Below are 13,162 nucleotides of genomic sequence, written 5' to 3' on the forward strand. Positions count from 1 at the left end.
CAAATACATTATAATAATTATATCACATATAATTAAATTAACTTAATTATATCATATATAATCAATTCCCTCAATTAATTTGAACAATTCAAATTAATCAAAATATTGATTCTCATTTAGTCCTATTGAGCTACCAAAGAGACTTTATGGACCTATAGCTTGAAGCGTGAATAATTAATTAAACCTTTTAATTTAAATTATTCACCATTTGTTAACTGACGAGCACTCCACTAAAGACCGACAGCTACACTCTTCGTACTACAGATATATTTCTATGTCCATCAATCAACAGTACGACGACCCTTCACAAATTGCTCGTAAGTACAATTGAGCCAAAATTATCGTTTTACCCATGTAGTTATATCTAACTCCTTAATTACTATTGATCCCTCTAATGAACAATAAATCATAGTCCAATTATGATCTAACACTCGAATCAGGAGAGGGGTGTGGTGCCACATTGTTCAAACCCCGGAATCAGCCCTTAAGGGAGCAATTTATCTACTTACCCGATCTTGGGGAATGGGTGAATTCTTTATTGTGTAGTTGTATTCTCAGCTTCCCAATCAGACGAATCCCCAAAATGGTAGGCTTATCGAGTCGGCGATCTACCCACCCTCGCCCATACAAGTCAAGTAACCGCTTTCATAGGTCACAACTCACTCAGGATTTAGATCATGTTACCTATGGTCATACTGGTGAAATGTAAGTTTTATTATGAACGACGTTATATAATGAGACTAAACGTTCTGCGGTCCTGTATAGAATATCCCCGCTCACATGTCTCCACATGAATGATCAGGATCAGATCATTTGTAGTACTTTACAACAATTGTAACACTTACAAAGCGGGTCATACTCATAGTGTCACCAGGATAATATATCCAACCTTATCTATTTACTACAGACCATTTAGGTTATCACTTAAACATGATCCACCCATATGTCTCTACAAGATGACCTTTGATGTTAGTTTATTGATTTGTGGTTAATGCAACTAATTTTGAAATAAAACATTATATTTTCTATTAAATAAATAATAAAGTTGTACAATACAATTACAAACTATAGGACCCTACGAGATTTAGGGTATCAACCCAATAATACTTATGAACAGAAATGAAAAAAAGGGGAAGGGGGTCGCACATGCATCAAGGGAGAGAGATTAATTTCTATTTTTTTTTAACCTCACAAATATATATAATTTCAAACTTAACTTAATTCCTTTTCCTTTTAAGAAAAAAAATTCCCAAATCCAATTTAAATTTCTTTAGGAATCCAAATCTCTTAAAATCTTTAATTCTTAACCAAATAAAATATTTCAATTTCCTTCTCTACTTAAAAACAAATTCTAAATTTTCCAATTTTAATTCAATTTTTCAAATTAAATTAAAATTGAAATCAAATCCCAAATTCTCCTTAATTAAGAACTTAAATTCCAAATTCTTTCACTAAAGCAAAAATTTTAAATTGAATCATCTTTTTACTAATTCAATTTAACCTCAAAATTCAAGATAGTTATCAAATATTACAAAATAACCAAATTTAAATTACACAAAAAAATTGGGATGTCACATTTTCTCCAATATTTTTTTCATCTTGACTTTAGGTTGTGTGGTAGCTTCATTGATTTTAGAATTTTAGACAAGACTGAATAACAAATTCAATACTATATGATTTAGGCATATTTTAAATTTTGGTTCATACTGTTTTAGAAATCTAAACAATAGATACAACCAATAATGTGAATTTTCCAAACCAAAGGAACTAAAAATCACCCCATAAAAAAAATAGTATTTGTTTGAAAGAAGTTTTAAAATCAAGAAGAAGCATTGCAAATCTAAAATATAATAAGTTTTTAGGGTGAATGTTTGAAATAATATTTTGGTTTAAAATAAAATTCAAAAAAAAAATTAAGAGCATAATAAGACCATTTTTTTTCAAGATTATTATGAAATTCTACTAGATGAAAAACGTGGCTTGATTTATTTTTTACACAATTTTTTATGATAAAATTTATATTTGATTGAATTCTTATTGAGTTTAATTAATTAATGTTTGAAATGAAATGAAGTAATTAAAAAAATAGGGATTAGAACTACGTTTGTATTATATTCAAGTTAATTTTGAATGAATATCAAATAAGGTGAATGAGGTTGAAAATATTTTCGGCATAATTTTAAAGGGATATAAAATTCTTGAATGAATATACTTTTAATTGATTTTAAATTTTAAATCATGGATATGAAATTTAAAACTATACAGAGAATGATGTACCAAATTATAATACATATGATATAATTAAATAAAGTTTGTGAAATAAAATTGATACAAAAGTGATATAATAACATAATATTGATTATTTAAAAAACACAATTTATTACTTCATAGAGATTCTTTGGTTGTTCTTGGAAGATAGTAATTTCTGAAAACAAAAGAAGAAAAATGATATTACGCTTCAATTTACAAAGAGAAAATGATCTATCAGTTTCTTGAATGATTGTAGATGGAAAAAATAGTAATTCCAATTTCATCATTTACATTTGTATATTACTATTAATCATTTTCACATTTTCTATTTTTTGGAAAAAAAATATACAAGGTAAATGGGATCGATAAGCATACCAGGATATCTCAACTAGGTTAACACATCTCTAGCACTCTCATCATAACCAACATTTTTTATTTTTAATGTAATAAAATTTATATTTAAAAAAATACAATTTTTAATATTACAGTATGTCGGGAGGAAATTGTAAAAAAAAATTACCAACATAAAGAGGAGAAGTTCTAATATATAACAATATAAAAGACGAAAAATTTAACAAAATGACCCAAATCTCAAAAACCTTTTTATAGATGATATCTTCCTAAAAACTTATCTGTGATTGACATTTGCCCATGTAAAATTTCAATTTTACCCCCATTTAAAAAACTATTCAAACTGCGCTACATTTCTCCTTCCATCAACGATTTCTTCAACTTTTCATTCAATATGCATTCAATGCTACACTAACATTCCACCAATGCATTTATTCCCAACTATTATTCTACCAATAACATTGATATCAAGAATGGAAGGTCACTCTCACTTATTTATTTTCCTTCAAACTCACTACGAGGTTCTTCGGTTGTTCTCTCAGAGTTTTAGTACAACTCTTCATTGTCGATCGCTTTCATCTTTGTTCATTTCATTGTTTTTTAGTATAGAGTAAGATTCATTGGTCAGATCCAGAAACAGAGATAATGTAAGTGATATTCTACAGTATTTCTTGTCCCCCCAGATCGTTTAATATTGAATGAACGATCGTATAGCAATACATAGGCGATCGTTCATTATAATATAAACACGTGTGTAGTATTCTATGAACAATCGTTTATATAACATTTAAACGATCATTTAGTATCATATAAACGATCTTTTATATACTACTTCACGATCATGTAGTATTATATAAACGATCGTGTATATAATATTGAATGATCATTTAGTAGTATATACCCGATCGGGTATACAATTCTAAGCAAACACTTAAGTAGATGGACGATCACTTATCAATTACTTGGCAATTTCTTAAAATTTGATTGGATAAAATTTGCTATTTCGATTACAGATCAATAACACTACTTTGCAATTTTGTACGATTAGGTGGGGAATAGGACTAGTCGAGAAGCAATTATGTTGAAGGTCATATGAAAGATCTGAAGGTCATAAACGATATAACAGTCATTAAATTAGTGAATATTATATACCAACAATTGAATATTGATCAAAATATGTTTAGTATACACATGAAATGTTGCTACAATCTATTGGTCCCGACTACCCCAATTGACATAGTTGATGATGAAGATGTTATCTTCTTTTTAGAAGGTAGTGATGCATCCCAGATGCCATCATTTGTAACACCTCGCGAAAGTTATGGAGTATACATCGAGAATATGAACCAGTAGTCCAATCAAAAAGTTATATGTCACAAAACTTGCACTTCAAACAAAAAACAAGAGTTGTCCTCTACCTAAGATATCGCAGCATACTTCCATCACTATTTCCTCCGATGGAATTTCAATCTCTTTCTCCTCCCGTTCGTCGCAAATATCTATGAAAATCTCATGTGGCAAAGTCGATTTAATGGGTATTTAAGTAATTACACGTAATAACATTTTTGTAAATAAATCAACCGTGCACTTCTTTAGGGTTTCATTGTGGATGACTTTGGTATTATAGAAAGTTGCAGCTGCATAACGCCGAAAGAGAAAAAAGAATGTAGCAGCGAGAGAGAAAAATTGTTGCGATGGGTGAATCCGATGTTTGTTTCGGGGTGTGTTCCGGTGTGGTAGTCTCGATTGCAGAGGTAATTTCAGCCTGTGAGTTTGATAGTCAGTGAATGACGGGCAGCGGTGAAATCGATGGTAGCATCCTAAGATTTCAATAATTTTAAATGTGATTATCTTAAATTGTTTCGAGTTATGGTTTTTTTAATTTTGATTTTAAAAATCAAATTAAAGAAGATGATGAATTTAAATTGAATTGGTAAGAGAAATTTGGATTTAATTCAAACGATAGAATTGGGGTTTATTTTAGAATTTCTGATTTAATTAGAATATGGATTTCTAAATTACTTAGATTATGGAATTTCTAATTTTGATTAGAATATGGGTTCTTGAATTAATTAGATAATGTCATATTCAAAAAGTAAATCTAATCTATCTATTACTTCAATTATGGATTTTCTAATAAATTAAAATGCAGATTTTCTAATTGGAAAAAAAAATCTTATTCAGAAAGTAAATCTAATCTATCTACTACTTAGTTATGGATTTTCTAATGAATTAAAATGTGGATTTTCTAACTAGAGAAAATTTCTTATTCAAAAAGAAAATTTAATCTATTTACTACTTTAATTATTGATTTTCTAATTTAATTAAAAACTAGATTTTCTAATTAGATAAAGTGTCATATTCAAAAAGGAAATCTAATATATCTATTAATTTATTATGAAATCCCAAATAATTTAGGATTAGACTTATTTTTCCTCTATAAATACAACCATCCACTTCATTTCAAAAGGATGTCAATTAGAGAGAAAAGTCCCTTATTATTTCCACATTTTTTTCAACCATCTTGCTCCGCTTTTTATAATAAAGAAGTTCCTCTTAGAAACTTCTAAAGACATTTAGTTGTTTGAGAAAGACAACTTCTATTTTCTTTTTCCAACAAGCATTCCTAGAAGTTGATAGGTGAGGTTGATTGCTTATAGAGTTTTATTTGGGCTCAAGTTCAAGGTAAGTTGCTTTACTACTAGAATCGCCTTAAGTGCCAGGCAAAATTCATATTTAATCTTTTTGGCTTTGTCAATTAAATGTATTTAAAGTTACGATGAACATGACATGTTTACCGGTTTTATTTTAAAATTTATCATTGACATTTATGATCAATTACTCGCTCAACATTATTAGTTTAAATGAAATTACGTGGGACCTCATGCATATGTGTATGTTACACGAAATATATAAAGTTCAAAATTTTAATCCATCCTATAGTTATTGACTGCATGAAATTGATGTAAGTCCAATAGTTCTAAGTTATATGAAATTGATGTACTTGGTTTTTAGTATGCATGATATTGATGCACACTCATGCATGAAATTGATGCATGCCCACAGATTCAGGGTTCAATATATATGAAATTTATGTACATTGAGTTGTTGTGTATGAAATTGATGCACACTCATGCATGATATTGATGCAAGCCCACAAATTCAGGGTTCAGTGTATATGAAATTGATGTATATTGAGCTGATGTGTATGAATTTGATGCACATCCAGGGGAAAGGAAATGGAATGTACGATCGCAAAGTAAAGTTTTAGGTCCCACCAGTTTCAAAACATTTAGATCACATTTGCATGTGTTTGACCCCGGTTGTGTGATTACTTAATGAGTATTTTAAATACTCAATCTTTTCTTAAAATATTTTACAAGTAAAGGCAAGAATGTATTAGGCACTTGACGAGGAGGTCTATTGAAAATGTCATACAGGACTAGAGAGTCGCTTCCGCTTAGTGTCATGTTTTTAGATGTTTTAAAAAATTGAGGGCTATTTACTTTTGTAATTTTTTTTTATTTTAAATGTTCTTGTATCAACATTTTAGGGATCCCGAATTAAACTTTGTTTCATAATCTCTAGATAATTTCAATGAACGCTTTAATTATTTAAAATCTTTGTATTGAGTTTAATTTTTCATCTAGTTTCTTATTTCAAAAACTCCATTCATGGTAGTAATGACATCAGTTAAGGATCTTGAAAAGTCGGGTCGTTACATCGATTTTGATGAAAACTGTTCAAACAAAGTGCGCTAATTTGAAAACACCCTTTTTTAATATTGCTTTCACATGCTTGAATATTTGCATGAAAGAACGTTAGGAAAGCATGATAATGATTTTAGCCCAATTTTAAAAATTTCTTATCTCTCATGCATCTTTAAGTCATTGTTTTTGCAAAATTAAGTATTACGTGCTTAGAATTGAGTTATCTGATTTGTATTTCTATTGTCACATCGAAAAGTCCACCTTTGACTTAGGAGTAACCTTACTTATTGTAGAGCAAAATTAGACAAAGTGGATAACATAGAGCCTATTGTGTATAAAAGAAAAGAAAAAAGAAAAAAAAAAAAAAAAGCAAATTAGTTGCAATTCTAAAAGAAAAATGAAAAAGACGGTAAAAAAATAATACTAATAAAAAATAACAAGGCAATAGCTACCTCTGTCGTGCCTAGTTAGGGCCTCGTGAGAAAAAAGTGGATAGGTTCCCCGCGGTGGGGTGTGAAAGCTAGTCCTCTAGGTAAAATAATTGTCATTTGTGTTTTTGTGCATGTGTGTTTAGGCACCCTTGTCTTAGTGTTGCTCTTCCTTTGCAAGTTTGGTATGTCGAGGTTGATGACCGAGCCAATTTAGGAAAAACGGGATGAAGATCTTTTAAAATAATTTTAGGCTGTGCAAGCTTAATTAGCAAAACTCTAGGCTCACTAATGCATAAATAGATTAAAAATCATTCTTAAACTTGTGCTTCATTGATTGATCATAATTGATTTTCGTTCTTGATTACAAACATTATTCTAATTGATTGTTGAGATTGGAGTAATAACTTTGCAACTAGAGCTAACATATCTTTGGTTGTTTTAAATTATATTTGATTGTGTGCTTCTACCTTGCTCGAGAAAGCAAGAGTTAAGTTGGGGGTGTTTGATAGCTCTAAAAAAAGTTATATTTCCTTGTTTAATTTGAGATCATTATTTGATTTTATGTATTTATTGTTTTATTTTGTAGGCTGAGAAACCAAGAGGTAGAATTGGTGATTTGGTGAAGAACAGGGTTAATTTGAAGCATTTTAGAGGTGATTTGAGCATCCAGACTTTAAAAGAGCAAAAATTACAAAAATGCCACTATCATAGAGTTGTAACGCTAGCCTAACGCTTGTCTGACGCTATGCAGTGTTGCAACGCTTGCTTGATGCTCGCTTGATGCTATAAGGCAGAATGTGCAACGTTGCAACGCTCTTTCTAGCGTTGCGATGTTGCGATGATTTCTATAAATACCTCTCTTCGTCTTTAGGTCAAAACATGTTGAATTTGGAGGCTGAACTAATGGAGGTTGAAGTTAACCTTCATTATTCTTCCTTTCCCTTCAAAATATAGTGTCTTTATGTAACGACCGGATCCTTACATATTATAGTCCGACTGCTACGACATGCATACTTAGACTTTTCTATCATGAGATAGTTTTGGTAAAAATCTCAAAAGAACATATCTAAGATTTTATTAATTAGGTAGAAAACTATATAAGAAAAAATTTATTTTACAAACACCGGGATCCATAAAACATCAACATAGTGATACAAAAATGCATATCCATATAATAGTGAGTTTGATGGTGGGCCATTTGAGCGACGTCCAGTTCTGCCACCTACGCTGTGTCCTTACCTACAAAGTCTGTAAAAATAGAATGATATATAATATACCCAGTGATTAGCGGGTTATGCAGTCAGTAGGGCCAGAGTCGCATCCAATATCAACCATTAACATAAACGTAAGATTGGACTAGAGGGGTATAACCATACATATCCTGTTAGTCCCTAGCATAATCTTGACAGCAACCATACATGCCCTGCTAGCCCTAGAAGCATAACCTTTATCTAATCAAAATTTAATCTTATGAACAAACATAATGCATGGGGTCCCTTGTCGATAAACGTATTTTAAACATGTAATGCAACATAACAATAACATAATTATGCAACATATTAAAGGTACACTACCATGAAACACTTAAAGAGAGGGTGAGATAAACTACTTACCTTGACTGCGATCCTAGTTATTTCTTATTATTCTCTATGGTTTAATCAGTAGAGCTTTCCCTCTTAAATTAGAAGAAAATTTAGGCAGCACCTCCCTTGCATTTCCTCCTTCTAACTAACAGAATTACTATACCCTTTTCACACGATTTTTACTACTGAGTTTTGTTTGAGAATCTGTTTAACTTCCAGCCTAAAGCCTCCTATTTATAGTCATTTCTAGCTCTTCTCTGTGATAACTCATCCTACACATGGCTTCTTTAAAATTACTTAAGTTTAAGAATTTTTCTTAATAAGACATCTAATTTTGGCTAACGTTTGCCCTTACATCATCCACCTTTGTTTGTATTCCATTTTAGGGTTCTCCATGTATAATTTATAAGAGCGTGGCCAAATTCAATACATAATCCACACTTCTGTCCAAATCTCACTCTCTCCAGCTTTCTCACTGGTTTGGCTCTCGTGACTCTCGCTCTCGCTGGTTTGGCTCTCGTTGCTATCGCTCTCGCTCTCTCCAATTTTCTCCCCAATCTCGCTAATTTTCACGCGTGGGTTGCCTTCACTACTTGTGGATTTCACTTCCCCTTTTTAACTCTTTTAAATTTTAAGAGTATATGGGCAATTAATTCATCTCCAATTCTTCCAATGAGCAGTACCCAAACAAAAAGTTATCTACTGCCCTTTCGTCTCCTGAATCAGCTAACGTCCAACTTCTAATTAATCCTTCCTGATTCGCCCCCTATTCATTATTTTTTGGATAATTAATAAATTTCTTATTTTTTTCCAATTCTAAATTTCCACCCGATTTTCCTATTAAATTTATATATTTTATTTATTTTCCTGCATTCTAAATTAGGATAGGGTATTACCCCCTTAAATAAAATTTCGTCCGGCTTAACATTTGACATTTAATTTCCTATAGTGTATGCATACAAATTTGGGTTGTTATACTTTAAGTTAGTTTTTCTCTTTGTTTTTTGTTGTAATCAATGGATCGAATGTGTATCTCGAATTTGTCTATGAATTAAGAGGTAACTTCTATCTAATTTTCTTTGAGCAAAAGCCCTATGTCTACTTTCTTGAGTTTCATGTAATTAAATTGTGATGTTCTATAATTCTATGTTCTTCTTTGAATTTTAATGAATTTAAATTTGCATTTGTGTGTTGGACTGACAACCATATCATGATTATATATCTCCGCTAGTTAATTTCGAGCTCGCACGTTTTCTCATAGTTCGTCTATGCTTGATTTTACCCCAGTAGCAATGGTTCAATGTGTATGTTTGAGATTCATAGGTTGTCCTTGAATTTTGGTATTGCATGTTTAATCCAGATTCGAAAAATAAATTAGTTAATTGAATATAGCTTTTCCTGACTTTTAATCAACACGATTGAATCCTTATCCTTAATGCGTATGTTTTCTAATTCTATATGATCACTAAGAATCCAGTAGAATTGCGAGCATATAGTTTAATTAGGGAATGGTCTTTGCGACCTTAATTAATAATTAGAACACTTGATTGATTTTGATTTAATTGATTGTCGGCCTTTGTAGAGATTAATTAAGTCGATTTGGTAGTTGTGCATGCATAAAATTGAACATTTGTTTAACTATCGATTTCTATGATAGAAATTGCATAGGATTCTCTTTCTTGCTCTAGAAATTAGATAAACTCCTATGAGGACTACATATATTAGGAACTTCTACTGTCTAAGATTTCTTTTTCTTTTTTCTTTTTTCTTTTCCTATTACATATCATAACTGAGTTATTTCAGTTAGAAGTGTTTTATACAATACATTAGCATTTATCAATTATAAGGTTACACTGCTACCACGTCTGAACCCTTCTAATACAGCCGTCGAGATGGGATGATTTCCGCAATCTCTCCGTCAACTGGTTCTAAGCAAAATCCATCGCCCTCTTTCTAATACCTGGGGAGGGGGAATTTAGAAAAGCATTTAGAAAACGTGAGCAAGAGTGTTCAGTGAGTGGTAAGTTCGAACTAAAATATTATTTGCTTTCAAAACATTTTTGGGAATGCAATATTGTATATACGACCATCGAATATATACATTCAATCTAATAAATGCGACGAAGTTGGCATGATCACATAATCCTCCAATTACGTAGCAAATCACCATAAATCGATTTGATGAAACAATTTCCAGTATCCAATCAAACCAATAGGAACAAACATCCAAACCAAGACTCACAAAGAAAGCAGTCATCCAAATAAAAGAATAATTATTATTATCCAAGAAAACATATTTTCAGATCATACCAAGTTTACCAAACTGGTACAAATATATAATATATCCAAACATTCAAAATATAAACCACTCACCGTCAATTTGCTTTCCTTTCGAACTCCCCGTCCCATGGATTTTTTTTATTTTATAAATCCTGAAATTTAGTTAATACTTTCCTAATTATTCTCCACATAGTCACAAACCAATCAATTGTGCTTAGAGTTCCCCAAAGTCCTAATTTGATTTTTAATGGAAATTAATTCCCATCATTTCGGATTTACCCCTAGTTAAATCCTCTTGATCATTATTTTCAAAATTACTCCAATTTAAGCTCAAATTATCTTAATTATAACTAAAATTAAGCTTAAATGGACTTAATTTTTCTTAAACCCTAATACCATTCAATTTTAGGGTTTTACTTTACACTTTCATACTCAAATTATCTTAAAATTAACTTAAGATTCCAACTAATTCAATCCCAAGATTAAAACATTTTATTGATATCCATTAGAACTTAAATTAAGGTTGGAAACACCTTAGTTATATTAATTTTGTTCAATTTTGCTTAATTTTCCTATTAACTCTAATTAGGGTTTGCTTTAAATTAACCTCTTAATCAACTTCAAAATTAATTTAGGATCCCAATTTCTTCTAATGGCATATTTGAAGCATCATATTAATACCAATTGGACTCCTAATTATGTTTAGAAACACCTTAATTAACTTAATTTAAATTTTTCGGCTTTTAACGACAGACCAAAGATGATAGATAGAAGTCAAACCTAATAAGTTGACTCTTTCTCCAACTTATAGCCCAAAATTTCCAAGTTTTCGGCCAGCCCCTCCGACGACCAAATTCTCTTAATTCAACCATACCCACTCTAATTAACCAATACAATTCCCTTACTCGTCATCTAAACTATCTTACTTTAAAGTTTGAATGTCTGATTTGCCCCAAAACACTTGAAATCGACCAAACTTCTCACTGGTACATATTTTTCAGCAAGAAATTTCATACTTTAATTTCTTCAATTCCAGTTTAAAATAATTGAATTAAAAACCACATAATTCCCAATGAACCCTATAAGTATCTTACCTTTGAATTTGGAGCCTTAAATCATTCTTCAAGTCCACGAATTTACTCAAAAGTTGCACAACACCACAATTTCGCGTGATCTCCGATCAACAGTGTGGTCCTCTGTTTTCTTGCTCGTTCTGTCACAATTTCTTTACGAAACTCTCCCAATTTCTTGCCTAATAACTCCCCATAGGTTTAACTTACTTTTCCCTCGAGGAATAAATTGCTCCAATTAAGCCTGTTTCAACTCATTTCCCCTCTTCCCCTTTTATAGGCCGAGAACCTCAACTTTTACCATTTCACCTTCAATTTCCAGCTGGCAGCTCCTAATTTCGATCAGTTTCAACACCTAGTTGATACATCTCACACCTCCTGTCCTTCAAATCACAAATTAACAGCCCAATTCCTTGAATTTCTCAAATTTTATCAAAACCCATTTCTATCTTATCCTTCTTGAATTTTCTTCTTTTTTTTCCTAATTCTTTTTACAATTTATGGTTTAAATGGAACTAATAGTTGCCAAATTTCTCAAAATTTCATTCAAATCCCTAAATTTCTCAAAATTTAAAAAATAACCGACACTTCCTCGCTCGTGCTTGGCCCTTACTTAATGCACGACGGCCTTTACTCGATGCATGATGTCCTTTACCCGATGCACGATAACCTTTACTCGATGGTAAACTCGATGTCTTATCTCTTCCTCGCTCACGCATACTCGATGCATGATCCTTTCCTCAATCAATACTCGATGCACGATCCTTTCCTCGATCATGCATGGATTTTACTCGATGCTTACCTAATGCCTAGTGTTTACTCGAGGCTTAGCCACCCTTTTCATGGCCAATACTTAGCCAAAATTTCTTCTTGTTAGGCTAACTTATAAATACCCTAGAGTCAAGTTTCCAATATTTAAGCATTTTCCTTCTTCATTTCCTTACCCTTTACTCATTTTCCTACAATTGCACTTTACTTAAATATTAAATCTCTCATTTTACTAATCTCAACAATTAAATAGGGAAAGCATGGTTCTGGTTTCACACAAAAAACAGTGCACAAAGTATGAATAGTTGTTTGTCCATATTGTACCTCTTGAGAGTTGTGTAATTTAGTTGTTTTTAGGGTATGTTTGAAATTACTTTAAAAAAATATTTTTCAAAATTTCATTTTCATTTAAACATTTTAAATAAAAACTCATTAAAAAATGAAAACACACATGTGTTTGGTAACTATTTTTAGTGTTTCTATATTTAGTGTGTTATATAATAAAAGTGTTTTTATTAATGTCAAACTACTATAAAGAATTTTTCTGACGATAGTGGTGGCTAGAGTTGACCTGGGGTCGCTAGAGATGATGTTTGAAGGTTAGCTCGTGGCGGTTATCGGTGGGGTGGTAGAAGGTGACCTACAATGGTCATCGGATGGTGGTCAGAGGTCAGGGGGCGATGATTGTCGAAAGTTGTGGCCGAAGTTTCTCAAATTAA

The sequence above is a fragment of the Benincasa hispida genome, chromosome 6, assembly GCF_027475165.1.
Source record: "Benincasa hispida cultivar pf3 chromosome 6, pf3_genome.v1.1, whole genome shotgun sequence".
In the NCBI taxonomy this organism is placed as follows: domain Eukaryota; kingdom Viridiplantae; phylum Streptophyta; class Magnoliopsida; order Cucurbitales; family Cucurbitaceae; genus Benincasa; species Benincasa hispida.